Source organism: Quercus lobata, chromosome 2, assembly GCF_001633185.2.
Source record: "Quercus lobata isolate SW786 chromosome 2, ValleyOak3.0 Primary Assembly, whole genome shotgun sequence".
In the NCBI taxonomy this organism is placed as follows: Eukaryota; Viridiplantae; Streptophyta; class Magnoliopsida; order Fagales; family Fagaceae; genus Quercus; species Quercus lobata.
The window spans coordinates 58582903-58594926 of NC_044905.1; the positions used below are offsets into that span (position 1 = coordinate 58582903).

At 39.1% G+C, this 12024-nt stretch overlaps 1 pseudogene; it reads left to right on the forward strand.

Moving 5' to 3' along the window:
- The first annotated feature begins 4909 nt into the window (after nucleotides 1-4909).
- On the forward strand, nucleotides 4910-6264 carry LOC115967285 (annotated as a pseudogene).
- Nucleotides 6265-12024: the final 5760 nt, after the last annotated feature.

A 12024-nucleotide genomic window follows, 5' to 3' on the forward strand; every position in this document is an offset into this window, starting at 1 on the left:
TACCCCTGTGGGTCACCATATAACCTAAGAATTTCCCTGATCCCACTCTGAACGAACATTTAGACGCGTTCAGGCACAACCTGTACTTTCTCAGGATTTCAAAGATATCGCTGAGGTCCCTCAATTGATCGGACACCAACTTACTTTTCACCACCATGTCGTCTATATACACTTCGATGCTCTTGCCCATTTGTAATTCAAACATCCTGGTCATCATCCTCTGGTAGATGGACCCAGCGTTTTTCAAGCCAAAAGGCATCACTTTGTAGTAGTAGTTTCCAATGGGGGTGACAAAAGCCATCTTTTCTTGGTCGTCGGCGGCCAAGGGTATTTGATGGTATCCTTGAAAGGCATCTAAAAAGCTTATTCGAGGGTGTCCTACGGTTGAATCCACCAATCAATCTATCCGAGGCATAGGAAAAGGATCCTTCGGGCAGGCCTTATTCAGGTCCGTGAAGTCCACGCAGACTCGCCATTTTCCACTCTTCTTCTTCACCACAACTGTATTAGCCAGCCATTCGAGGTAGAAAACTTCTTTGATAGCCCCTGCTTTCTTTAATTTCATCACCTCCTCCCTTATCGCATCCGCATGCTCTTTCGACGGTCACCGAGGAGGTTGTTTCATAGGCGTAACGGCTGGACTAACATTAAGATGATGGCAAATGAAATTCGGATCGACCCTCGGAGCCTCGTAGGCATCCCATGCAAACACGTCCACATTCTCTTTTAGAAAATCAATCAGCTTTTCCTTCTCTTGGGGTGGCAACTTAGAGCCGACCTGAAAAAATCTTTCCAGATTGGAGTACACAAGAACTTTTTCCAAATCCTCACAACTCGCCTCTTCGGCAGGTCCCCCACCACCCGGGGCCGGGGCTGGGGCTGTTAATTGCAATAAGCCATTCTTGGTAAAGGTAGAGGGCTCGGTACTCAGTTGTCGTGAGATAGTGGACACCATGCATTGCCGGGCCATGGCTTGGTCCCCTATCACTTCTTTGACCCGACCCTCCGACGGGTACTTCACCTTTTGGTGTAAGGTTGAGGATACAGCTCCTAGGGCATGAAGCCAAGGTCAGGCTATAATGGCGATGTAGGGTGAATATACGTCCACCACTATGAAGTCCACCTCCACTATGTCCGAGCCTGTTTGTATAGGCAGCCTAATCTGACCTTTCAGAATAACAGTTTTCCCTTCGAAACTTACCAAAGAGGAGTAGTATGCTGTCAGGTCTTCTGGTCTCAGCTTCAGCCCCTTGTATAGGTCGAGGTACATTACTTCCACGGCATTGCCCTGATCAACTAACACCCTCTTCATGTCATATCCCCCAATCCTGAATGTGACGACTAGAGCATCGTCGTGGGGCTGGATGGTTCCAACTTTATCCTCATCCGAGAATCCGAGTATAGGCGAGGCCATCCCTTTAGCCCTCTTAGACTCACGGTCATCAGCTTCAGCGGGGAGTCGGGCCACCGACATCACTCTGAAAGGATGGGAGCCGGTTCATCCTAGAGCAGCAAGAATGACATTTATCGTGCCAATAGGCAGTCTCAAGGTGCTTTTCCTTGCCCCGATGCTCGTCTACTCTTGTCATCCAATGGGATGATACAAGAGATGTCTCAGCTTTCCCTCTTAGACCAGTCGGTCCAAATGGTTTTTCAGGTTTCTGCAGTCATCAGTGGTGTGCCCCGGTTCTTAGTGGTATTCGTAATATAGGCTCTGGTTACGTTTCGCGGGGTCGCCTGCCATCCTACTTGGCCATTGAAAGAACGGTTCATTCTTGACTTTCTCTAAGATCTTATGTAATGGTTCTCGGAACACAGCGTAGACTGCCTGTGCCCCGGTGGATCCAGACTGCTCCAAGTAATCCCTTCTTGGCCGGTTGTTGTTGCTAAATCGATTCGACCTGAAGTCCCTCCTCTCTTGAGGGACAACCTTCGATTTACCCTTTCTCGTCTGTTGGTCCTCTTCGACCTTCTTGTACTTATCGATTCGGTCCATGAGCTAGCGCACGCTGGTGACCGGTTTCCCAATCAAGGACTTCCTTAAACCGTGCTCTGTCGGCAGGCCTCTCTTGAAGGTGCTGATGGCAACGTCATCGTAATTTCTCTCTATCTCATTATACATCTCCCAGTACCTATCCGAGTAGGCCTTCAGGGTCTCTCCTTCTCGCATGGACAAGGACAAGAGGGAATCTAAGGGCTGAGGAACCCTACTGCTCGTTATGAAGCGAGAACTGAAAGCCTGGGTTAGCTACTTAAAAGAATTTATGGAGTTTGGCTTGAGGCTGTCAAACCACCTCATCGCCATGGGTCCTAAAGTGGATGAAAACACTTTGGACATCAAAGCTTCGTCTCTGGAATGGACGGCCATCATCTGGTTAAACTAGCTTACGTGCTCTACGGGGTCCGTCCGACCATTATATATGGCGAAAGTGGGTTAGTGGAACCGCCGAGGAAGTTCAGCCCCCTCTATCCTGCGTGTGAAGGGTGACTGAGAGATGCGGTCCAAGGCCTTACTCATGGCGTCGTTTGCTAGACCCTTGTAAGACGGACTTTTGTGGCCGCGTTTGTGAGGTTGCTCTTCCTCATAGAAATAGGTTTCACTTGGTGGGGTTCTCGACCTTCGCCTATACTCATTATCCTCTTCATCGCTGGTGTCTGGACTGGGGGAAGGATGCCTTTGCTGTACTCGGCGCAACTTCCTCTTCAGGTCATTGATTTCTTACTGTAGAGCCCTATTATCATCCCGCTTTTGGGATGCATGACCTTTCCCTTTCGAGCGACTTCTGCTCGTGTGGGAGGTATTTACGCTACCCTCTCGTCACTTGTCTTGATCTCTTTCCCGTTCGAGGTTCAGAAAGTTGACCTGCCATTGGGAGTCTACGGGTCCCGTTTAGCGCAGACCTGATCCTTCCATTTCTAACGGTCATACTTGCTGAGGCACAAGTTCTTCCCACAGACGGCGTCAATTGTAGGGTCACAATTTAGAGCCCAGGCCCAATAGGTATAGGGTTCTGGTCCAAGGAGCTCGAAAACAATGAATTTGTAGAGAGTGGGCTATAGAACTAGGTCTTAACGAAGTGTATTCTAGCTAAGGTTGGGCCATACAACAATTGAAAGTAAGAAAATCCCCTTCACATTCATAGATTCTCAGTCCGAGGAGATGTGGGGAATGTATATGGGTCCCAGTTCAAAGACTATTGTTCTTGCACTGTTCTTCTGTTCTAACTTCCTTTTTTCCGTCCTCTACTTCATGAGGACTCCCCTTTCTTATATAGTCTTCTTGGAGTCATCAGGGTCTTACATTTGTTGATCATCTGGGCTTTCACTTGAGTGCTTATCCCATCGGACATTCCCTCCCATCTTTCTGTGAGTTATGGTACCCAAGGCAGCATTGTTCACAGGTCCTCTCCACATTAATGCGGCCAGAAAAGTAGCTGCAATGCAATTACTGTGGCAGCTGCAGCCTCTCCTTGGACACCCTACGCTTCCTTCCTTCCTACAGGCCTGTGGGACTCATCCTTGTTACTGATGCCCGTTGGGGTGGGTCCTTCTAGCAGGCAAAGTGCATGTTTGAGCCATATTTGTTACATCCAAGGAGACATTTCTCCTCGGACCGCCTTCTAAACGTCTTCAGGCCCACAAGAAATGGGCCGGGAGCCCTTTTGGCACCCACGTCTTCTCCTCGGACGTGGTCGATCTTCCTATACGGGGCCCAAGGCCTATTGTATGATCTTAGGCCTTTGCCCCTACAGCCACCATGATAAACCATAAAAAAAAAATTGCCATATTTTTTAAAATGATCTTGAAATGATCATAAACCTGAAACCTTCTACATCAATCTAAAACACCCAGATTCTATTCCTTAACATATTTGGAATAAAAAACATTTCTACAATAATGACCAAGAAAATCAGAAACCCAATATCATATAAAAATAATAATAATAAAATAAAGTTTGCCCTAGAAAATTTTACTTCTACCACATAAAATCCCAAAAAAATAGCACTAAGAAAACAAAAAGTTTCAAACACCAACAGAGAGAGAGAGAGAGAGAGTCCTTAATTGTGATAGATGTGGAGTCCCTACCAGTGGAGCCACCCAAAATCAATGTCTGAGGGAGGAAACGACAGAGCGAAGAGTCTTTGAAGAGTGAGAGGGAATGAGACTAAGAGAGACCGTGAAGTTTGAAGTAGAGGGAAAACCCAGTTTGAAGAGTGAGAGTGAGAGGGAAAACCAAGTTTGAAGAGTGAGAGTGAGAGACTGTGAGAAGACTCGGTGTGTTTTTTTTTTTTTTATGTTGATACAGATAGAATTTACTCTATCAATCTAAGTTTGTATATGTTGTGAAGCTCTCTCCTGAAAGACTTGAACTGGTCTTGTCCCCCATACTCCACAAACACTTTACTTGTGAAGTGGACCATTCGCACTAAAGTGTTCGTGTGGTTGAGTGTGTTGACTTGGAGTGATCTGAACTGTTTTGACGTGATTTGGACACATGGAGGGCTGAACTAACAATCGAGTTCAAAAGACTTGGTTTCCGTTCTTTAAACTAAAGGACTTGACCTTTGAACAAACAAAGTCCAATAAACTCGAGTTCTGAGCCTACGTGGACTAGATGTCCACCACAGTTTGCCTGATGGGAAAATCGGAGTTTATACTTGATTTATAACTCCAAAATCAAGTCCTTTGGTTCAATTGTTAATACCAAATCAATTTCAAAAGATGTATGCTAACAACCCAAAATAGTTTGGCTTCATGTATTTATTTATTTTTTTTAAAAAAAAATCCTAGAGATCCTATCAGAACCTAATACACACAAAAATTCACCAAAACCCTCCATGGGATATCCCAGCCTCCTAGCGTTCCTTAGTAGTTTTCAACAAACCAGTGATCCAAAACTTTGTCAGTCATGGCCATCCTCTCTGTTTATGAAGAAGATCAGCAGAATCAACAACCTTTTTCTTCTAAGAAGGAGATCATTCTTGCTGAGAAAGAAGCCGAGGTCAAAAGGTCAAAAGAGGAGTAGAAGCGAACACCCTTTCCAAATAACAATAAATATCAAAAAATTTAGTTAGTTGTGACGTTTCAAAACAATGCTGAAAACTAGCATCTCAAGTGTCTAAAACTCGAGTTCCAAGATAAAACTCGAGTTTTTAAGTCTTGATTTGTAAGCGGATGGGTCTAATGTGGAAAAAAATCCACGTGGAAATCGAGTTTTAAAGACTCGATTTATATAAATTGCAGAAAAACGCTGCTATAGGGCTTTAAAACGTCACTATAGGGCTCCCAGAACCTGGTATGGGGTGATCACACTTATAAAAAAAAAATTGCAGGAAAACGCCACTATAGGGCTTTAAAACGTCACTATAAGGCTTAAAAACGCCACTACCTGAACCTGGTATGGGGTGATCACACTTATAAAAAATAAATTTGCAGGAAAACGCCGCTATAGGACTTTAAAATGTCACTATAAGACTTAAAAACGCCACCATAGGGGAAAATTTTTTTGCATGGAACTCGAGTCTTAAAGATTCGAGATCTATGTGGCATTTTCAGTCCAAATCGTCCAGCCAAACACTCGCAAAGCGAGTCTTTGGGACTCAGGTTTTAATATGGATCTCGAGTTTCTAAAACTCGAGATGCTATTTTTCTTAAAACTTTGAAATGTTGCCTAACTTACTACATAGTTGCCCCTCACACTGCTAGTCTGCCTATTCCCCTAGGAGAAGCAGCAGAAAGAGAATAAACCTGTTTCTAACAAAGACAACGGCCTAGATATGGAGAATTATTCATGGGATCAATCCCTGTAAGAAGTCACTGTAAACGTACCAGTCCCACAAGGCACTAAATCCAGCCTTCTTTTGTGTGACATAAAGACGAACTTTGAAGGTTGGGCTCAAGGGTCAGCCTCCAATCATCGATGGACAGCTATTCACGCTTGTGAAAGTTGATGATTGTATTTGGAGTTTGGAGGATAAGAAGATGATCACTATTCTTATTTGCAAGAGAGATCTGAGCGAGTGGTGAAAATCTTTGTTGAAGGGTTATCCAGAGATTGACACACAAAAAGCTGAACTAGAGCCAAGCAAGTTGTCTGACTTGGACTCCGAGACCCGTTCTACAGTGGAGAAGATGATGTTTGATCAGACACAGAAACAGAAGGGACTTCCAACAAGCGATGAGATTAAACAAGGACAGCTGATGAAACAATTCATGGCTCAGAATCCCAACATGAAATTCCCCCCAGGAGCTCAATTCATGTGAGATTAGGAAGACAACGAAAAGATTTGATCTTTTTAGTTTGTAGTAAATGTTTATGGCTATATGTAGTTCTAATTTTTATTGCTTTCGTTTAGGATTAAGGATTTGTTTACAAGTTTAACCATTGTGATCGTGTGCTATTCAATATCAATTGTGGGCTTTTCAAATTTATCAAACTTCAATTTTTGGTTGGATTTATTATAATCTGTAATCTTTTTAGCTCATAGATTAAGACTCCATTTGGATAGAACTTATTTTGTTGAAATTGAAAACTGAAAACATTGTAGTAAAATAATTTTTAAATGTGTGAATAATGCCGTTAGACCCATTTTTAATGAAAAAGTGGTTAAAAAGTAAAGTTTGTAGGATCTGTAAACAGTGCACGGGTGCACTGTTCACGAGAGAAAAGTCAAATATTGCGGCTTAAAAAAAAAAAAAAAGAACTAAACGTGATTTTAAAACGCAGACGCACAAAAAGCCGGATCCAAACCGCATCTAAGTATTTGTTTACAGATTTAAGCTTGAGATCATATGCTATACAGTATCAATTGGGGGTTTTTTAAAATTTATCAAAGTTCAAAAAAAAATTTTTTTTTTGGGTACTATCATTAAACATGGAACAAAAGGCAAATACATCAGGTTCAGCAGCAATGCTGGATGGCCAACTTAGTGGTTGGATTTATAGTAATAATCTGTAATCTGATATATATGAGAACAAGTTTTATATTAGCTATTAGTAACATTGTAATTTTTTGGCTAAATTTAAGCCTGGTTAGATGCACTAACCATCCAATTTGCATTGTATACTGATTTTTTTTTTTTTTTTTTAATGAAAATTGTATACTGATTTAATTCTTTATGTACCGTGTGGGTACATTGAATTTTGAGGGAATAGACTATAGAGTGTAAAACAGAGCTTGCATAAATTTATAGAGTGGTGATAATTAGAAATTATATGTAATTGTAAATTTGTGTATGACAATGAATAACTCACCGTATGCAATAATAATTAGTAAAATTTATAAAAACTAGTAATATCATGCCTTAATGTAAAAGAACAAACATTTTAAGGCTCCACGCAAAGATTGATATTAATTTTTTTTTGTTTATAATAGAATTTCAGTTGAAGTATATAAATATGGTAAAGCTTAGATATTGTTTCTTAGGTTCCTTTCTTAATATTCAGTCATGTGGCTTTTTTCTCATAAGATGGAAGTGTATTTTTAGTTAAGTACAACCATATGACTGAATCTTAAGAAAAGAACCTAAGGACCGGTACCTAAACTTTACCCTATATATATATATATATATATAATTACAACATGAAGTTATTTATCAAAAAAAAAAAAAAAACATGAAGTCATGAGCGTCTCTTTTAAAAACACCAAGACGTGTTAATTGAACTACTAAACTCTTGATAATTAGAACTTAGTACATCATCATCAATTTCCACAGGAGATTTTGTCTATTTGATAAAGTTTTTGTCTCTCTCTAATGTGAGGATTAAAATGATGAGTTCTATTGGTTGAACAAGACAATGTCTTTTTCGTGTGTACCATTGTTATATTTCTCGTGCAAAACTCAGTGGATCCATGATGGGAGGTTTTAATTGTTATGGTAATTAAAATGTAATGTTTAAATTGACACAATCAAATTAATATATAGAGTCCCTAAATTTAGCCCATGGCCAGTTTTAATTAGTTCATAAAGTTTAAAGTGACCGTTTTGGCGATCTCCTGGTCCCTTACAAGTCTAAAGAAATCATGATGTGCCAATTTTTCAAAAATGTCTCATGCTAGAATATATAGATACATAGGCTAATACTAGTTGCACACATTGTTCACACTACCCATTATAACTTAAAAGGTGACTTTCAAGTCACTGTTTCAATCTTAAAAACGGTCATTTTTCAATTTAATGGGTAGTGTGTTTGCACACAAAATGTGTGAAACAAATGTTTCTGTACGTTTTTAGACCCCTTAAATACAAACAGATTAACCTAGTTATTTAGTCAAGTGATTAACTTAGATAAATTATGCAAATCTAGGTTAATACAGATAAATCATATCATTGAAACAGTGTGGAAAATAAAGAACACAACAATATGATAACCCAGGAAAACCTAACCGGTAAAAAACCTGGGGAGAATTTAACCTAGTTATTCTCAAGGTAAAACAGATCCACTATAAAAGAATTGAAGTTTACACAATAGCGACTTAGACCACTAACATCCTACAGCTACCTCAAGTAGGAAACTTATATCCATGACCATGTGATAGTTCCAAGTCCACGGACTACTTCTTTCTTGGATTCACAGCAACCACAAGTACTCTCACTTGTGTTTCTCTTTAAGCTCTTTGTGCAGCAACTGAAACGATCATCAAGCTCTTGACATGAATCTTGATTCTTGATAACCTTATGTATGAAGGCAAACACCTCTAAATCTCACAAGAGATTCATACACAACTTAAACAGCAACCGTAAAACGTGGCAAAGGTTTTTCTTTTTATACTTAATGCAAAACATAAAACCCTATACGTCATATGGGCTTGGGCTGAGTTGGAAAATTCTGCAAAAAAACAATTTGCACGAGTTTCAATTGATCGAGTCTAATTTTCGATCGATTGAACTTTGCAGATTTACATAATAAATCCTGCAGTACACTCAATTCCAACTTTACACAAAAGCACACTTTAAGCAGCTTAAATCTAGACCAAATGTTTTGATCATGGTTTGCCAACATTATACATTGAAGTTATAATACATTAGTTCCTAATTCCTTAGAACCTAACAAACTCCCCCTTTGGCAATCCGTGACAAAACACATAATAAAACAAAATGCTCAAAGTTACAAAAACAGCCCAACCAAAGACAATTCAACCTAACTACTATCTATCAGTTGCAAGTGTAGACAGCAGCACGACTGAACCCACCTGTATATTCATGTAACATTTAACAAGCACATAAATGCATGTGTGGAAAATACAAGTAAAACAAAATAAATTCTTGATTTCACATAACATAAAATAATATATATATATATATATATATCATGAATAACCTTATAAATATAAATCAATAATCAATGTAGCACAATGTGAAACAAGAAACAAAAACAATAACATAATGTCTCCCCCCATCATATACAACTCATAAAATATAAAGACATCAAAATAAATACATCATGAGCCAAAAAGTAAGTACAATGTGAAGCACCTAGATATAATCTAAAGCTCCAAAACAAAAAAAAAAAAAAAAAAAAAAATCTCCCCTTTATCTCCATCCATATGTACTCCCCCATTTTGTGACAAATTGCCAAAAGGCAATCAAGACTCATCATCAATAGGAGGTGGTGGAGAAGACCGTCTAATGCTCGCCAACTTCGCATGCAAAGCCTAAAGCTCCGTGAGCACGTCCACCAAAAGCTGACCATGAGCCGCCTGAATGGTCATGACAGTGTCCAATATACAACGAATGCTAGAATCATCCGAAGTAGAAGGCGGAGGAACAGCAGCAGAAGTCGGATCAACATACGCATCAGCAGTCAGATCACCTGAAGAAGAAGGAGGAGAGGGTGCAGCACTCGAAGACGACTCAACTCTAGGGCGTCTAGAGCTAGCTCTCATCTGAGCAGCTTTCTGCCTAAGAAAGGTGGCACCTATAGGAGTTATAATTTGAACAGGCTCAGACACAAGAAACTCCTATAAACCTAAATGCAATAAAATCAGATGAATAAAAACTAGGAAGAAAAAAGCATAAGCAGAAGAACTACTTCTATGAACCTCAACCAAGGAATGAATGAAAAGATGAGGAAAACTCATAGGAGCATCCGTGACAAGGGCATACAAAAATGCACATCTCTTGATCGGAATAGTGTGCAAGTGAGAGATGGGCCAAATAGAATGGCAAGAAATCCAGAAAAACAAATAATGAATCTCGTTCAACTCATGAGAAGTAATCTGAGGATCAGTACCCCATTGAATGGAAATACTAGTCAGATATGACATAATGTCATCGAGTGGAGGAGACTCATCATATGAATAGACAGGATGCTGTACCTTAGGCACCCTAAGAGCAAAGGCCACTATCGTAGGAGTAATGGTATACTCTTCATCCCGTATCCAACTCTTCATAAACTAAGTGTTGGAATCATTGGAGTGGATAGAGAGGTTCGAATAGAACTCTCTGATCAAGGTAGCCAGAGGAGGATGGTCAATATCCATCAAAGGCAACTAGCCCCTATGCTCAAAATTTCTCCTAATCTCCGGGTCAAGCTCATCTAAAACAACTTTCCTCTCAGCCTACATAGATCTAAGAATGTTCAACTTTTCCTAAGTCTCTTGGTTTTTCTCACTGAGAAACCTCTCACTATCAAAAGATGGAGTAGAAGAGGAGGTGGATGTCCTATGGGCTCTAGTCTTCCTAACCATGATGTTAAGGTTGGAATAGGACAGACAGAAAAGAACCAAAGAAAAAAAACAAGAAAACCCAAGGGCAGACTGCATCAGACACAGTTAAAGCAAAAACAATATAGAAAATAACAATCTATATGATGCATGAACAATATTAACACATGATGCATGCTCTAATGCAGTGAGAATAGTTCAATTACACTTTAAAAATCACAGAATTGACTTGAACATAAAGTTTATATCAAAAACCCCAAATTTTGAAAACCCACTTTCAAAAATCCCAACAAATTGACCAAATTATCATTACACAAGTTAGATAACAGTATATAGTGATAAAATTAATCAATAACACAAGCCAATTTCATCAATTTTTGCTTAATTGAACAAAATCCCTAAATCGGGTAGTTTCAAGCCCTAGAAATTCCATTTATTCCCAATTCATCAAATTGAACAAATTAAACCACGAAGATCATGTTAATATCATCCAACAATAAAAACCCATTGATCAATTTTGAAAGAAATCATTGAAAACACCAAAAACCCCAAAATCCCATAGGTTCGAAATTTTCCCTTTAAGTGCATGAAAAATGAGATTAAACCAAAAAAGAAAGGGTAGAATGGTCTTACCGGTGCTAGAAGACAAAAACCTTGAAGAAAATTTGAGGGAAAACGACAAAAAAATTGGCTTTGAATCTGGATCGGTCGAAGAGAGAGAGAAAGAGCTTTTTGAAAAGTTTTGAATAGTGAAGAACACGTGAAAATCTCATGTTTTAAAAAACTCTTTGACCAATTTTCAATTGATTGAAAAACAGATTTGATCGATCGAAAATTACATTCGATCGATCTAGCATCAATCGAGAATCAATTAAGCTAGGTAGATTCAAAACAAAATTTTAATCGCAATTTCGATCAGTCGAGTAATAGGTTCGATCGATTGAAAATATGGAAAAATCAAATTTTTGAAAAACAAAGCAAACTTATGCATAAACTCCTCAAAGCATGGTATTTCATGAATAAAATGCATGAGTATGAGATCAAAGGTTTTTCAAAAAACACTTGAACGTAACCTAAATCTTTCAAAAACAAGATTTTCAATCATATTTTCCTCAAATCTCAAATATTAAACACATTTTGCATTAAAATCAAGGAATTTTTAATCTTGGATGGCCAGAACAAGATCACACACAATAACATGTACAAAGTTTAGCAAAGAGTAACTTGTGTAGTGTGTGCAACTAGCAAAAACTTGAGATACATGTGAGGTGATATGTGAATAGTAATCAATCACAATTTCTACAAAATTCATCACATAAATTTGAAAGAGACTATTACCTAAAAAATTACATCATAT